Genomic DNA, 17,713 nt, shown 5'->3' with positions numbered 1-17,713 from the left:
AGTGTCACGGATCCAGTTCCAACCAAGAGTTTATTCATGACTAATAATACAGAAAATCAATGTTATGATTAATTGGGAGAGAATTAATTGATTAGCCTGTTCCGACTGGGGGTAGCTGGCCGGGTGTTGGATAAGTCAAAAACGTTTTCCACACTTAGGAGCATTGCTAACCAGCAAGGAACTTTTATACGAGTATAGCGGCATTTATACAGCAGCAGCCAGTGAGTTGTTCCGAGACTAGCTGCCTTCTCTTAACAGCGAGCACAATGCTATCCAAAATTAGAGATTAATATAAGCAAACATAACTCCTAATATTAAAAAAAGGACGCACGCAGGCCGCGTCTATCTGGAGTCTGTAAAAAGACAAGTTTTCTCTTTAAAAACAAGTTGTGTCAAATGTTACACTTCCATCAGCAAAATATATAGAAAGTGGGGTGAGATTTGAAAATGAATTCTTTCCACGGCCATTGGAACATAGGATTTAGGAGTAGCCAACTCGGCCCTTCGAACCTGCTCCGCCATTCCAAAAGATGATCTGAATGTAGCCTCAACTCCACTTTTCTCAATAACCCTCCCTTCACTCCCTTGTCTATCGAAAACCTAACTCAGCTTTGAACAAATTCGATGACCCAGTCCCCACTGCTTTCTGGGGAAGAGAATTCCACAGACCAGAGAGGGGAAAAAATTTCTCCTCACCCCCATCTTAAAAATGAGACCTCTTAGTCTTAAGCAGTGTCCCCTAGTTCTAGCCTCACGCAGAAGGGGTACCTCCCGGTACCCATCCTATCAAGTGCCCTCAGAATCGTATATGTTTCAATGTCAAAGTGTGTTCATAATTCTGCGGATAGTTTGGAAAGTGTGTACTGGAGTCACACACGGGATAAGTGGACAATTATCAAGGCGCACCCGTAAACCTACACACTTCCTCGGAATGGATTCACCCTGCCACTCTTCATTCAGCCCCACATCAAACGGCGCAGAAAACTAACTGATTGTTTAGGAGATTAAAACTGCCACTTATAACCTGAGTTGTAAGCTGATTTCTACCCAGGCATTGGTACATTGCGATACAGCAGAAAGGACAAAAATAAGGTTGACATTTACATGTTCGACACAATATATATGGAATGATTTTATCTATTTTGTACAAGCGAAAGGAGACGAGGTTTGGGAAGTGTCGATTGTCAAAACGGGCGATAATTATTGAAATATGATGCTTAAATTAATCACCGCATGTCCATTTAGTCTTCCGGCATACATACACGTGTGTGCGTATATATATATATATACACACACACATATATATGTGTGTGATATTTGACTTTGAAAAAGATCATAACTTATGCGCATAAATGCACTTGTCCCCCGTGTTTTAACTCGCCACATTAATCATTAGGACTCCAGTATTAAGTAACAGGCCATGGAAAAAAGTAGGCAATGTAAAACGGTTTGGGTGCTGCACAGAGACCTGACAGATAAAATAGAAGCAGATTCTTCCGTTTAAGGGCAATGGAGCGAGAATGAGAAACCAGAAGGTGCAGCATAAAACCTGGTCTGGCAGAGACTAGCAGCGCAAACACAGTCACCTGTTCTCACTTTTAGAGGCCGGTTCAGTCAAAACTGACCCGACGCAGAGGATCCAGTAAAGAGTTTAAAATCGTTGCAAACTGGAGGCTAAATCTGCTATCGATCGACTCTCATGCTAAAGAGACCAGATGGATTCCAATTAATACTCTTTTAATAAAAGGACATCGGACTAAGGTTAAAACCATCAGCGACACATTAGTGATGGGGGGGGGGGGGGGGGGGGGCTGTGGTTGGTGGGGGGTAGTTTGAATCTCTGAGGTTAGAACGACCAGATCGGATTTTGTAATGCGGGGAATTTCTCCCCGCCACTCAAAATCTTGTAAACTAATTCGTCCAATCATAAAAATAAACCGCGATTTCCTATGTTTTTTTTTAAATGAGCAATGTCTCTCTAAAGTTCATCATAGCCCTCGCCCGTTTGCCTCTCTCTCCAGTACCTTTTTGAAACTTAAATCCGCTGAATAAACACTTCCTATCAAAGAACAGAGCGCACCACAAAACACAGTCCATCCCCACACCCCCACCGTCTCCCATTTCCAAGAAGCACCCTCACCATTTATCATGTTAGTTTGGTGCGGCACCCCTATTCAACACACACATGCACACACACACACAGCAACCTTGGTCCAATTCTACATTTCGGATTCGTTTCATGCCCCTTGGTTATTTTCACACCCTTCGAAACAACACACACACACAAAAAGCACATTTTTCAATCTATGGCAACCACTGGCCCCGATTTGTTTTGATTGATTTCGGTACGAACAGAAACGATAGTAACTGTTTCTGTTTAATCGTCCTCGGCTTTAAAGGCGTTTGTCTCTCAACCGAAACAACTGATGTTCTGTTGAGGGTGGTCGTTTCCTCATTAAATTCACCTCGATTTCGTGTTTACCCGCTCCAAAAATTAAAAAATATACATATGCATTAACTAAAATAATAACGTTTAACCTACGCAGTGTAAGTTTAACATGGACGAAGATTAAAATGTTATACAGCCTTCAATTGATTAAAACAAATGGTCACATAATTCGTAAAGGCAGCCAGCCAGCCAGGGATTTGCAGATTCGTAAGCGCCCGTGAACGGCAACATTTGATTTATATCTTCACAAGTGGGATTTTGGATGTGAAACCCGAACCAAACAAATGGGGGGTTTTGACAGCAGAGAATTTCCTCCAGTTTTGGAGAGAAAAAAACTCATAAATTGTTCCCTTTTTGCCGACAGAATCTTAAAAATGACTCACTTTCAATGTGTTTCTGTTCGGGTCGGAAAATAACTAGATACAAATCTCATCGAAAATAATTATCAGCGATAATTTTGATGAGAAATTTGGACGGTATGTGATTCCCAAAGCGCGAGTCTGAGTCCCATGTAATAAGAGCAGAATTGGACTACATTCAGTCAGCCAAACAAGTGACCCTGACGTGTTCAGCCCCAATGCCTCACCGTTTCACTGGTCTGGAGTGTTACAGGAAACGAGGATTAATCATACGCTCAGTCTCTGAGAATCCGCAGCTCCTCTTTTAACGAAAATGGCTCAATGTCCGATGGCAGTGTTTAAACAAGTTGCGCATTTATTTTCTAAGTATCACTGGAAAGGATTTGAATATTTCGCTGGACTGGATGTCAGTGTTACCCGGCGAATTTCCCAGTTGCTCGCACAGCCCTTAAATAGTATACCACGGTCGGATGCAAACAAAGATTTCTCTGCTAAAAGTAGAGCTCCTTAGATCCAGGTTTTAAACTCCCCCAGTATAAAAAGGACAAGGCTAGGACAAGGCAAGTGGCAATTTCCTTAAATTAATGGGAATCTTTTCGTTCATAATTTCATGTGGGTTTTAAGCCTATTTTTGCATTCGGTTAGATTGGTACTTTGGGAAACGTTAGCATAATTTCTGTAGCACTTAAAACACAAGGGAAAGACTTTTCATTAAAAAAAAGCATAGTTTTAATACCAGGACTATGGTGAAAGCTGGAAGTCACTCATATAACTATTACCTAATTGAGTGGTTGAGCTAACAATGTAAACTGGGACTGCCAAACTGCTGTGGTTTATGAACACCATCTGAACTCTGGGATTAAGTTACAAGCATCCGATCATAATTATCTACGTATATAACATATTTTCTGTGTTACCACTCAAAAATTACCCAACTGTCTCCTACCTCATTTCTTCTCAGGAGCTCAAAACTGTGAGCCAAATTGTTTTACAGCCAATTGTTCTGACCTGGAATGCTCAGTCTGAAAGGGCAGTGGAAGCAAGTTCAATAGTTACTTTCGAAAGGGAGTTGGATACATACATAAAAAGAGGGGGAACACTGCAAGGCGATGGGGAAAGAGTGGGGAAGGGGGATTAATTGGGTAACTCTTTTCAAAGAGCTAACACAAGGATGATTAGCTGAATGGCCTCTGTCTGTTTTCCTGTGTTAGACTTGCCTTTGTGGTAACACTATTGGCTTTGCATCAGAAGGGTGTGTGTTCAAATCCCACTCCAGTGATTTAAGCGTATAACTCAGTCTGACGCTTCAGTGCAGCATTCATTCAATACCACACCAGAGACTGCCTTTTAGAAGTTAAACCGAGGCCCCCATCTGCCCTCTCAGGTGGATGATCCCATAGCACTGTTACAAAATTTATCCCTCAACCAGCATCATAAAATCAGATTATCTGGCAATTATCGTATTGCTGTTTACACAAATGAACAGTTGAATTTATGTAGCACTTTTCATGACCTCGGGGCATCGTAAAGGATTTTACAGCCAATGAATCTCAGAATCACAGAATTTTAACGGCACAGAAGGAGGCCATTCAGCCCATCAAGGCTGCGCTGGCGTAGCCACTGTTGTAATGTATGAAATGTGATAGTCAATTTTCTCACAGCAAGTTTCCACAAAGAGCAATATAATAATGACTAGATTATCTATTTTAATGGTGTTTGTTAAGAAATAAATATGAGCCAAAACATTGGGGAGAACTGTCTGCAAATTGACTGCCAGATTTCTATTATATTTCTAAAGTACTTAAACGAAATGTTGCAGATTCTGGAAATCTGAAATAGGAGCAGAAAATGCTGGAAATACCCAAAAGTTGAGGCAACATCTGTGAAGAGAGAAACAAGAGTTAATATTATTTTTTGTTTCTTTACTTGCCCTACTGTCACTCTTTTTGGTCCTGCACCTTCAACTCATTTGTCATTTAATTTTTCCTGCCTTCCACCCTATTCACAATCCTGCTTCACTGCTGTTTGTGGGACCTTGCTGTGCACAAATTGGCTGCCACATTTCCCACAGAACAACAGTGACTACACTTTGAAAGTGCTTCATTGGCTGTAAAGACCACTGGGATTTCTTGAGCTTGTGAAAAGCACTGTATAAATGCAAGTCTTCTTGGTAGCCCCTGACACAGTGGAACTGCAGTCTTTATCCTGGCTGAGATCAGCTTGCTCAATGCAACACAAAAGCTTCAACTGTGTTCCTCTTATTGGATCAATTTGCCAAATGATTGGGGTGAGTTTGTCAGCACTTCCTTTTATGAATGTCAATAATAACAGAAAAAAGCACAAAAATAAATGGCATGCATTTCACTCACTGCAGCTTGTGTAGTTATTTCTATTTGTATGAAGTAGCTGAGTGCTTTACTACCATCATTGAATATTCTGCATTAGGTGCAACTTGCTGCTCTATCTGTTGGTGAGTAAATCATTGGGCAATTGGACTCTTGCATTTGGCAGAAGGTAATGATGGCAGAGTTTAACCTCAGTGTGTTTAGGAAGTTTGACCCTATCAACCTTTAGAGCAATTGGGCATCACCTTGTCAGAAGAAGTGGCCTTTGGGGTTTTCAGCCAATTACAACTAACATGTTTTACATTTAACTCTCACCTTCAGAACAGAATAGCACAAGTCAAAAGGAACTTGAAGTGCTTTCAAGTTTAAAAAAAAATAATATTGAAATGGGATTACTATCCTCTATAATACATTTTACAGTTAGTATATGTTAGGTTATAGATTTTTGAAGGTGCCTTAGAAGCATATCCTTTTCCAATGTTCTCTATTCACCATCCCTCTGGTGGAATTTGCAGGATACAGTTCCACAGTTATTGGTCATCCTCCAATACCTTGTCCATGTACTTATTATTAATATGGAGCCTTGATAATGAGCTTCGGCTAACTATTTTGTCAGAAGACAGCATCTCAGCTGAGGTCAATTTACCGTGATCTTCACAACTGCATAGCTCCAGTAGGTAGGTAGTTCTAGTCTATTTGTAAATAATAACCAGGAGTGGGAATCCTGGTTCCTGCCCCTCCCCTGCCAAATGTAGGGATCCTGAGGCTAATTTAAACAACTTTGGCATCCTGTCCACTTTCCCAAAGCTAGGAAACTCACAGGATATTCTCACTCAACCCATTTCTCCAGAACCACTTCATCCAATTCAGGGGAGTCAGAGCCTTTCTCAACAGTCAATGGGCACAGTACACCCAGGCCAGTATGCCAGCCCATCACAGGGCCCACCTTAACTGTAGCCAATCCACATCTTTGGATAGTGGGAGGAAACTGGAGCACCCAGCAGAAACCCACACAGACACAAGGAGAACGTGCAAACTCCACACAGACATACACCCGAGGTCAGTATTGAACCGGGTCCCTAGAGCTATGATGCAGCACTGCACCACCATACCACCCACTTTACTCTATGAACATAATGTGTCTGGAGAACCATTTTACAGCAGCTTTTGTCAATGCCTCTCACTGCTCCATTAGAGCCTCTGATACAAAAATACAGGACTATAACTCCCTCAAGAACACCACTGCAAGCAACTGACAGTCAAGGCTCATTTCATTTACAGGGTGTCCTCTGAGAAAAATTGACACCTTTGCTTGGGTGTTGTCACCTTCCGTGTGTGATTTGGACATTGGGATCTGGATTTTCCTTCCTTGTCCATTTTGACCTTTCAGCAGCCTTTTACATGTTCAACCATATCATTATCCTTTAATGCCTTTTCTCTGTTGTCCTATTCAGTTATAATCAGAGCATTTCCAGCAATGTTATTGTCATTCCCAGACTTGACTAATCCAATGCTGTCATGACCAGTCTCCCAACCTCCAAACTCTGGAACTCAATTAAAACGCTATTGCCTACATACTATTGCACACTGAGGACCCCTTACTCATCACTCATTTCCTTGCTAACTTACAATGGCTTTCAGTCCCCAAATACCTCCAATTTAAAATTCTCTTCCTTGTTTTCAAATTCCTCCAGACCTCACCCTTCCCTATCTCTGTAACCTCCCCCTGCCCTACAAACCCCAATCCTCCTGAGCTCTACATTCCTACAATGATGACTACACTTCAAAAGTACTTCATTGTCTGTAATATGCAGTGGGATGTCCTGAGGCTCTGAAAGGTTCTGTATAAATACAAGCCTTTCTTTTCTCTTACTCTCCCCTCGCCACTGCTGGCCATGCCTTCAGCTGCCTTGCATCTTGTAATTCCTTCCCTAAACCCTTCGACCTCTCTACCTTCCCTTCCTTCTTTAAGATCCTGCTCATAAAGCATCTCTGTGCTTATGCTTTTGGTCAATCCTCTTAATCTCTCCTTGACTTGTCCCCTTTTTTTTATACTGCTTGTGTGAGGCACTCTGGAATATATTTCCACATTAAAGGCACTATATAAAAGCAAGTTGCTGTTGGCACTAGCCCAGCTCGCATGCAATATAAATGGAGCTCAAATCTCTGTTGCCTTTGGTATGCTAGGCCCAAAATTCTGGAATTCTTTTCCTAAACCTCTCCAACTCTCTGCCTTTCTTTCCTCCATTAATCCATTATTAAAACCAAACTCATTGACTGAGCTTTGGCCACCTGTCCTAGTGTCACTTTATGTGGTATCAAATTTTGTTTGATAATGACTCTAATGTAGGTTTGCCCTACATTAAAGGCAGCATGTAAATGCAAGTTGTTGTTGTGTTAGCAAGGCAGAAATTGTTTTGGTGGCCAGGGGCTTATTGCATCATATCCAACTTCATCAGAAATATTAATGTAAGTACAGTTATTTAAACAAAAGTGAGTACTCAGGGAATGATGTTCATGTGGAGCAGGACTGCCAACAGCAGTTGCAAATGTCAGCAGATCTTATCGATATCTTTCTGACATTAGAGAGCCTTAGAGCAAAAGACACCTAAATCATAAGAGTACAACAGTCACCAGGTTTTAGAAAGGCCATTTTTGAGGCTACCTCAATGACTAATAGTACTGCTTTTTTCTCCAACAGCCCCACAAAGCAAGGAGGATGCTTGCCACAGAGCCCATGGCAAAAGTTTGCAGCTGGAGTCTTATAACATGGGAAGTTTGTTGCATTGCAGTTACCACACTGACCAGGAAACTTTCCCATTCTTATCGCCTGCCATAAGCATAATCATAAGGATTTACAGGCTAATAATCAACCTGTTTGGCCACACACAACTTCTGCAGCCATCAAGTCACGAGGTTGGTCATGCGGACCTAGGACCTCTAACCCGGAATATCAGCCTTAGAGATGGGGACACTACCCACTGTGCCACAAGACCCCCCAGATAAGGGTACTGCTGAGTGTGATGAGGGAGGTCTCAGGTTTCTATTGCCAATGCGTAGTGAATTACCAGAAGTGGTAGTATGGCCATGACAATTGGCCACAGTATCTGTAATGACTTGATGTACCGGATAGGTTTCAACAAGAAACTATTACAGAGAGCTTTTCAGATGCTACATGCTTGTATCAGGTCCTCAACAAGTAAAGCCCCACCCCCTAGATTACACACGCTTACAGCTCATAGGTCGGATACTCCAAGAACAATCACGTGACCCCGATAGGCAGTAAGAAAGACTATAGCTTCAATTACTACATTTTCTCCTCCTTTAGTTTTTTACAGTTTCTATTTACAGAGAACATTTGAATATTTGAAGAGATTGAAGAGAGGGGGAGGGTTTCAGATTTCTGGGGCATTAGGACCGGTTCAGGGGGAGGTGGGACTGGTACAAACTGGACGGGTTACACCTGGGCAGGACCGGGACTGATGTCCTAGGGGGAATATTTGCTAGAGTGGTTGGGGACGGTTTAAACTAAAATGGCAGGGGGATGGGAACCTGTGCAAGGAGTTAGAAGAGGGGGAATCAAGGACAAGAACAAAAGACAGAAGGGGGAATAAGAAAAGTGATAGGCAGGGAAATCAAGGGCAAGAATCAAACAGGGCCTTAGTGAAAAGTAGTGGAAATGGGACAAGTAATGTTAAAAAGACAAGCCTTAAGGTTTTGTGTCTTAATGTGAGGAGCATTTGCAATAAAGTGGATGAATTAACTGCGCAAATAGATGTAACTAGGTATGATATAGTCGGGATTACGGAGACATGGCTGCAGGGTAACCAGGGATGGGAACCGAACATCCAGATATATTGAGTATTTAGGAAGGACAGACAAAAAGGAAAAGGTGGTGGAGTTGCATTGCTGGTTAAAGAGGAAATTAACGCAATAGTGAGGAAAGATATTAGCTCCGATGATGTGAAATCTGTATGGGTAGAGCTGAGAAACACTAAGGGGCAAAAAATGTTAGTGGGGGTTGTATGTAGACCCCCAAACTGTAGTGGTGATGTTGGCAATGGCATTAAACAGGAAATTAGAGAAACATGCAATAAAGGAACATCTTTAATTATGGGTGACTTTAATCTGCATATAGATTGGGCAAATCAAATTAGTAACAAGATTGGGCAAATCAAATTAGTAACAAGACCATGGAGGAGGAATTCCTGGAGTGTATACAGGATGGTTTTCTGGACCAATACTTTGAGGAACCAACTAGAGAACAGGCCATCCTAGACTGGGTATTGTGTAATGAGAAAGGAATAATTGGTAATGCAGTTGTGCGAGGCCCCTTGGGGATGAGCAACCAAAATATGATAGAATTCTTCATCAAGATGGAGAGTGACGTAGTTGATTCTGAGACTAGGGCCCTGAATCTGAATAAAGGAAACTATGATGGTATGAGAAGCGAGTTGGCTATGATGGATTGGGAAACGTTACTTAAAGGGATGACAGTGGATAGGCAATGGCAAATGTTCAAAGAGCGCATGGGTGAACTGCAACAATTGCTTTTTCCTGCTGGGTGCAAAAGTAAAAGAGGAAAGGCGGCCAAACCATGTTTTACAAGGGAAATTAGAGATAGTATTAGATCCAAGGAAGAGGCATACAAATTGTCCAGAAAAAACAACAGACCTGAGGATTGAGAGCACTTTAGAATTCAGCAAAGGAGGATCAAGGGATTGATTAAGAAGGGGAAAATAGAGTACGAAAGTAAGCTTGCGGGAAGCATAAAAATTGACTGTAAAAGTTTCTATAGGTACCTGAAGAGAAAAAGATTGGTGAAGACAAATGTAGGTCCCTTACAGTCAGAAACAGGGGAATTTATAATGGGGAACAAAGAAATGGCTGACCAACTAAATACATACTTGGGTTCTGTATTCATAAAGGAGGACACAAATAACATAACAGAAATCTTGGGGATCACAAGGTTTAGTGAGAGGGAGGAACGGAAAGAAATCAGTATTAGTAGGGAAATGGTGTTGGTGAAATTGATGGGATTGAAGGCTGATAAATCCCCAGGGCCTGATAATCTATATCCCAGAGTAATTAAGGAAGTGGCCCTAGAAATAGTGGATGCATTGGTGGTCATCTTCCAAGATTCTATAGACTCTGGAACAGTTCCTACAGATTGGAGGGTAGCCAATAAAACCCCACTATTTAAAAAGGGAGGTAGAGAGAAAACAGGGAATTATAGACCAGACAGACTGATGTTGGTAGTGGGAAAAATCTAGAGTCCATTATAAAATGTTTAATAGCTGAGCACGTGGAAAACAGTGGCAGAATCAGACAGAGTCAGCATGGATTTATGAAAGGGAAATCATGCTTGACAAATCTACTGGAATTTTTCGAGGATGTAACTAGTAGAGTTGATGAGGGGGAGCCAGTGGATGTGGTTCATTTGGACATTCAGAAGGCTTTTGACAAAGTTCCACATAAGAGATTAGCGTATAAAATTAAAGCGCATGGGATTGAGGGTAGTGTATTGAGATGGATAGAAAACTAACTGGCAGACATGAAACAAAGAGTAGGAATAAAGGGGTCTTTTTCCGAATGGCAGGCTATGACTAGTGGGATACTGTAGGGATCGGTGCTGGGACCCCAGCTATTCACAATATATATTAATGATTTAGATGAGGGAACCAAATGTAACATCTCCAAATTTGTGGATGACACAAAGCTGGATGGGAGAGTGATCTGTGAGGAGGATATTAATCACAGGCGAAATAGCTGGTTGTTGGAATGTCCCTCTATTCCTAAGATGGTCCACATGTTTTCAAACAATTTGGTCTTCCACTTCCACCTGGAAGGACAAGGGGCCAGTTCCTGAGACAATTGTACCAGGGACCCAACAAGGTCCACTTCCAAATTTCTACATGAAAACTGTGTCTCCTAAACCTGCAAACTTTGCTATGAATATTGTGATTCACTTTTTGATTCCTCTGATTCTTCTCTACCTTCCCCTCTAAGTTTGAAAACATCAGACTTACCCTTGTACGTAGGTGGTGTTTGATCAATAATTCAGATGGCGTTGACCCTGTGGTTGAATGAGGCGGTGTACAATAATTGAGAAGAAAGTGGGAAAGTCGAGTTTCGAAAGTACCTTCGGATAACCTCTTCATTCCAGATTTGAAAGTTTTCACGGCTCTCTAAACCATTTGATGAGGGAAGATATGGTGCTGTTTTAATATGTCTGATTCCATTTAAACTCATGAATCTCTGTACTGGTAAAGACTGTACCGTTATCTGAAACAATGACTTCCAGTAGGCCATGTATACTAAAGCATTTGCGCAGCTTTTCAATAGTTGCACTTGGTATCAGTGATCAGACTTCATGCACGTCCATCCATTTAGAATGTGCATCTACAATCTATAAAAACATGATACCAAATAATGGTCCTACTTAATTAATATGTAGTCTAAACCAGGGTCAACCAGGCCACTCCCATGGATGCAGTGGAACTGAAACAGGCAACTTCTGTTGTTGCTGACAATGGAGAGAGCACTTGGCCATGCTTTCAATGTCACTGTCTATGCCTGACCACCAGACATAGCTTCGTGCAAGCATTTTCATCTTTGATATGCCTGGATGCGCACTGTGAAGCTCTGAGAAGAATGTTTCTGATCCTTACGAAGGGACGACAACTCTTGAATCCCACAACAAGATTCCATCTTGACAACTTAACTCTGTTTCTCTGGCATGGAATGGTCTCATCTCTTCAGACACTAGTGAATTTGACCACCCTTACAATGCAAGGTCTCTGACTTTCGACAACATCGGATCTCTGTCCGTCCAATTCCTAATTTGCTTTGTACACACAGAAGAAGAATCCAAGAAATTCAGTGCAAGCACAACTTCTTGTGGAACTGGAGCATGTACAATGCTATTGGGTAATGGGAGATGACTGAGTGTGCCTGCATTTGCAATATGCAAGCCAGGACGGTGCATAGACGCCTAATCATACACAGATAATATCAAAGCCCAACGTTGAATTCTTGTTGATGCTATTGATGCACAGAAGCAAAATATTGCAGTTGCTGGAAACCTGAAACAAAAACAGAAAACGATGGAAATAATCAGCAGGTCAGACAGCATCTGTGGGGAGAGAAAGAGAATTGATATTTCGGGTCACGATGACCTTTCATCAGAACCTTGCGTGGAAAACTTGCATTTATATCATACATATTGCAAACTCAGGACACCCAAAAGCACTTTACAGCCAAATGGTTACTCTTGAAGTGTAGTCACTGTTGCAATGTAGGAAATGCAGCAGCTAATTTGTGCATTGTAAAGTCTAACTAAAAGCAATGGAATAATGATCAAATAATCTGTTTCTTCATGATGTTGTTTCTTCAAATTTGTTCCATGTGCTCTTTTCCATCCACCTGAGAGAGAGTGTCTCATCCAAAAGACGGCATCTTCGACAGTGCAGCACTGGAGTGTCAGCCAAGAACGGAATTGTCCCAGATTTGCACTGAGTGCGGTAGCAGGCATGGAAAAGAACGTTTTACCCACTGACCGCAATGGCGGCTATTCACACCGTATCGTCCCATTCCCACCTCATTCATTACGTATTCCCGGGAAGCACTCCATTTCACTGGCAGGCAGCTTCTGATTCGCCTGCCACACCGTCACCTCTCTGCTTCCTCATGTCAGGCACCATATTTATAGTGCAGTTGCATGCACAGCTCTCAGTGCTTCCAGCCCAGGGCTGCTGCACAGAAAACATAACCCCAAAAGGCAAGAAGGCTGCAGCCCCCCAAGGTCACGAATCATGGGAGGCGGTGGCAGCGGTGGTCAGTGCCAATGCCCTGCAATAGAAGGCAGCCACCCAGTGCCGCATGAGGATGAATAGTCCCAACTGTTCTGTCAGGGTGATTCACTCTCCTCATCACTCACAACTCACACACTCACAATCCCATCACACATCGACAGGGATCTCAGACCTCAAGGGACAACAGCACTAACTCTCACACACACCCTCACATCTCCAGCAGTCTTATATCTCCTGGAGTTTGTGTCTTTATCCCGTCCATGGCTCCACTCACCACACAAACTTTCCACGCAGTGCCAAGTATCCTGCTCACGTTCACTCCATCTGTTTTCATGTAGGAGAAGCTGGTTGACAACAGCAGGGAGAGGTCCCAGACCAGAGGAGGAGTGGCCCACATTTGGCCCCTCACTAACTTTGAAGAGAGTGCCATCGTGCTGAATGATGAGGATGTGGACCATGTGGTGACGGTGAGGTCAGCAGCAAACACCCATGCGAGGAACCTATATCACATCATCCCTCCCTCAACATAAACGTGAGTGCTCTCTCTCCTGATTTTGACTATGCTGGCATGCACTAATTATCTCTGGTGCACAGGGAGCTCTGCTAAATGGCTGAGGCCCTCAGTCAGTCAGTCCCTCAGCTCCATCCACATCCTCATCTCCAGCCAAGAAGACACCTCCTCCATTAAAGAGTTAGAAATAAGCAGCCTGGAAGACCTGTCACAGCGCTTACCCACACCCTCCACCAGCACAGAGACTCACACCTCGGTGGGACCTAGATCTAGAGCAGGCCCGGGTTCACAGTCTGGTGGTCACCACACGGACACGTGTCCACAACAGGAGGAGAAAAGTTCAGCTGAGCTCCCCGGTACTCGGAGGACTGCTGGAGAAGAGGCATCTGTAAGGTCCGAGTCAGATGGTGAGCCTCTGGATTCAGCCTTCCAACTCATCGTGGTGTCAGCAGAAGGCAGGAGAACATCATGCAGAGGTGTTGGAAGCCCTCAACAGAGTGGCACACGAGTCAGAGGAGTGTGTCCACCTGTTCACTGATGAAGTGGTACCCACATGTGCGCATATAGAGGTCTCCACGGGAATGATGGCAGATGCCATGGTGACCCTGGTCCAGCAGAATAATAAGATGTGCACAGACCTGCACTCAGTAGCCATGGGTGGGTTCCTGCAGTGGCAACGAGGGAAACGGGGCACCTCGAAGTCACTCCAAGGAGGAGGAGCAGCAGTTGGACACCCCAGGGTCATTCACTCCAGAATCTCAGAATCCTTCCGAGTCCCCTTTGCCTGTGAGCCCCTCAACCTCATCCTCTATTACCGCACAGGGAGAAGCTGGCCCACAGTAGGACAGTCAAAGCAAGGCCTTGGCTCTCCAGAGGACCCATGCCAAAGTCATCAGAGGCAACAGGGCCAACCATTGCACAGGCTGTCTCCACCCCTGCTGCAGGTGTCAGGGCAGCACCTAGATGTGTAAGGCCTAGAAAAGTTAAGAAATCCTGATCACAGTTGGTTGCATGGGTGAACCCATTTTGTCACATTATAACCTGAAAATATATTCACTTTCACTGAGTAGGGGTAGTGTGATGGTCCGGTGATTAGTGTTGCTGCTTCACAGCTTCAGGGACCTGGGTTTGATTCTGATCTCAGGTGTCTGTCTGTGTGGAGTTTGTACATTCTCTCCGTGCCTGTATGGGATTCCTCTGGGTGCTCCAATTCTCTCCCACCATCCAAAGCTGCACTGGTTAGGTGGATTGGCTACAGTAAAATTGTTCCTTATTGTGTGTGCCCTGTGATGGACTGGCATTCTGTCTTGGGTGCACCCTGCCTAGCGCCCATTGCCTGTCAGGATAGGTTCTGACTTCCTGGATTAGATGAAGTGTTTCTGGAAAAGTGAATAATGTGTAATGGTGTCTTTCAGCTTCATTTACAGACTTCATATGTCCTCCATCCACTAACAGATCAGCTGTTCACACGAGTGATTCTGGATGGAGAAGTGCATGTGTGTGGCAGATCCTTCATCTTAATGTCCTGAGCATTTTCAATGCTGCCTGCTGGGGTTCACTTTCAATTGACCATCTGAGCTCACTCTTTTCCCACTCCTCACCCCTTCCCCCTTCCTGACTCCTTCCTCCACCCATACTTCTTCCTCCTCCTTTAATCCTTCACCTATCCAGACTCCATCCTTGCCCTGGATTCCTTCTTCCCCCTGAATTCTTTCCCCTCTCTGGACTACTTCCACCCCCGACTCCTCCCCATCTCCAGACCCCTCCTTCCTTTCTCAGACTCCTTGCTCCCTTCAGACACCTTCCCCTCTCTGGGCTCCTTCCCCCACTCCAAAATCCTTCCCTTACACCTACCTCTCCAGTTGCTGTATTCTCCCCCATTACTCCCTTCGTACCCCTCCCAATCTTACTCTCAGACACATTTGTTCCCTCCCTCCCAACCTCATCTCCCTGACACTTTTGTGCCCCCCACTCCCAAACTCACACCCCAACACCTTTGTTACCCTCACCGCCCTCCCCCCAACCTCACCCACTGCACCTCCCTCCCCGACATACCTTCCCCTCCCACCCCCAGGTACATCGTCCTCTCCCAATCACAGTTGGACCTTCCTCTCCACCCCCTTGACGATATCCGTAACAGACTATGGCCAAGACACTGATGCCCCGAAGTAGACACTCACCTTCCGTGAGCTGATTTGCGGTGGAACCATGTCCATGAGAATCCACCCAGCATGCAATGGACAATCCTCCAGGCTCCAGTTGCTGTAGGGCCCCAGCGTCTTCTGCTCCTCGGATGTCCGCGATGTGAGCAAGGCCCTGATGGTGAGTCCCGACTCCTGCACATCACACTTGTCAAGACTGGTGTGTTTTCCCACCTATGTTGGCGGTAAATTCGGTGTGGGGGGATGATTCCTGTGAGCAGATCTTATAAAGATAAGCAGATGTATTACAGTGAAGTTCCCAAAGTCCGACAGTGTGGCCCACCATTGACGGATGGAGCAGGCGATTAAAAATTGGTTTCACGACATCATGAAACCAATCTTTGGCCTTCCTGCCATGATGCCCGACACCAGCGGGCATGGAAAATTCCGCCCCTAGGGTTATTTTGTGATTGAATCTCTGGAGTGGGACTCCGACCGCAGCCTTCTGAATCAAAGATGAGAGTGCCACCAACTGAGCCACTGTAAAACCACGCATCCTTTTCTGTTGAGCAGCCTGTTGATCCTTAATGATGAATTGTCACTCATTTGGTACATCCAAGATCTTTTAGCATGTAAGGAAATGCATCCAATAATAAGTCACCACCTTGAGAAGTGGAAAGGTGAAAGGAATAGTCAGCAGTGGGATAGTAATTCCACTAGTAAATTGTCCATGGCATGTTTGGTGATCAATATCTTTTTTTATGTTGAAGTTGGTAGCCAAATTAGGGAAGGTTTCAGAAGCTTGCTGCTCAGAGACATCTAATGGCCAGAGGCTGTAGCTCCACTGTGACAGTTTACAAACCTAAACTGAATTGTAAAACTTAGAATAGGAATTTACAGTGATAAATATTAATGGTGAAATGTTATCAAAGACTGTGGACAGTGCAAATCTACACAAGATGCTTAATAGTATATAGACTTCAATTGTTGAATAAGTTGCAGAATTGGTAACAATAGGTCTGGGCGATAAAGGTTGGTTTCGCATTGTAAGTTTCTCACAAATGGATATAACAAGCAGTCATGGCATCCACACAATGTGTCGCAAATTTAACATGTTTCAATTTTGTATATAACTGGGAGATACTTTGCTGAGTCGATGTCCAGGCCATTGAATTGACTAGGCAAGGAGAACATTGGAAGGTAGGGCAGCATTTGGAGGGTTTCTTTGTGGCGTGCATTTCTGGTTTACCCAAATTTCTGGAGTTCATTGCTCCCTGGTACAGATCTAGGAAAATCCCCCTCTAATTTATGAACCGCATTTTCCTGTTTGGCAGTTTTGTTGGCGGGGAGACACCCCCCAGACTAACACTGGCCACTTGCTTGAATTGGGACCCATTTGATTTAAGCCCCCAATAGCTTCCCTATCACCAAGAGTTAGTCCACTGCTGTCAGGTTGGAACATCCATGCAGCACTACAGCAACACTATTGGTCAGCACCTGAAGAGAAAGAGACCTAGGGGGAAGAATGAACTTTTGTTGTACAAGTCTTGACCAAATGTGAAACCAAAAAATCTTTGCGGTTAGATTTTTTGAATGTAGGTTCAAGACTCACTCCAGAGACTTGAGCATTGAATCTACGCTAAAGACTCTGGCCAGTACTGAGCGAATGCTGTAATGTCAGAGGTGGCATCTCTTGGATAAGACTTTAAAGTGAGGCCCCATCTGCCTTCTCAGATGCATGTCAAAGATCTAACTTCACTTTTCAAAGAAGAGCAAGCGTGTTCTGTTTTTCATGCCAACATTTGTCTATAAACCAATGCTTAACACAAATTATCTCATTATTTATTTCATTGCTGTTTTGTGACCTTACTGTGTGCAAATTGACTGTGGTATTTCCTACATTACAACAGTGACTACACTTCATTGGCTGTGAAGTACTTTGGGATGTGGAGGTTGTGAAAGGTGCTGTATAAATGCAAAATTTTCTTTAACTTGCCAGAAAAACTGTTTCCACTGGTAGGAGGGTCAGTAACCAGAGGGCACACATTTAAGATAATTGGCACAAAGATGGAGAGGAGATATAAGGAGTTACTT

General features: G+C 43.7%; 1 protein-coding gene across 1 annotated transcript in view; it reads right to left on the bottom strand.

Annotated features, from left to right (window-relative positions):
* foxi2 (forkhead box I2) overlaps nt 1-17,713 on the bottom strand; it is a 65,858-nt gene that overhangs the window by 4,317 nt on the left and 43,828 nt on the right. The window lies entirely within an intron of this gene.

Source organism: Carcharodon carcharias, chromosome 1 (genome assembly GCF_017639515.1).
Source record: "Carcharodon carcharias isolate sCarCar2 chromosome 1, sCarCar2.pri, whole genome shotgun sequence".
NCBI classification, from domain to species: domain Eukaryota; kingdom Metazoa; phylum Chordata; class Chondrichthyes; order Lamniformes; family Lamnidae; genus Carcharodon; species Carcharodon carcharias.
This window is presented reverse-complemented; position numbering and strand designations above follow the sequence as displayed.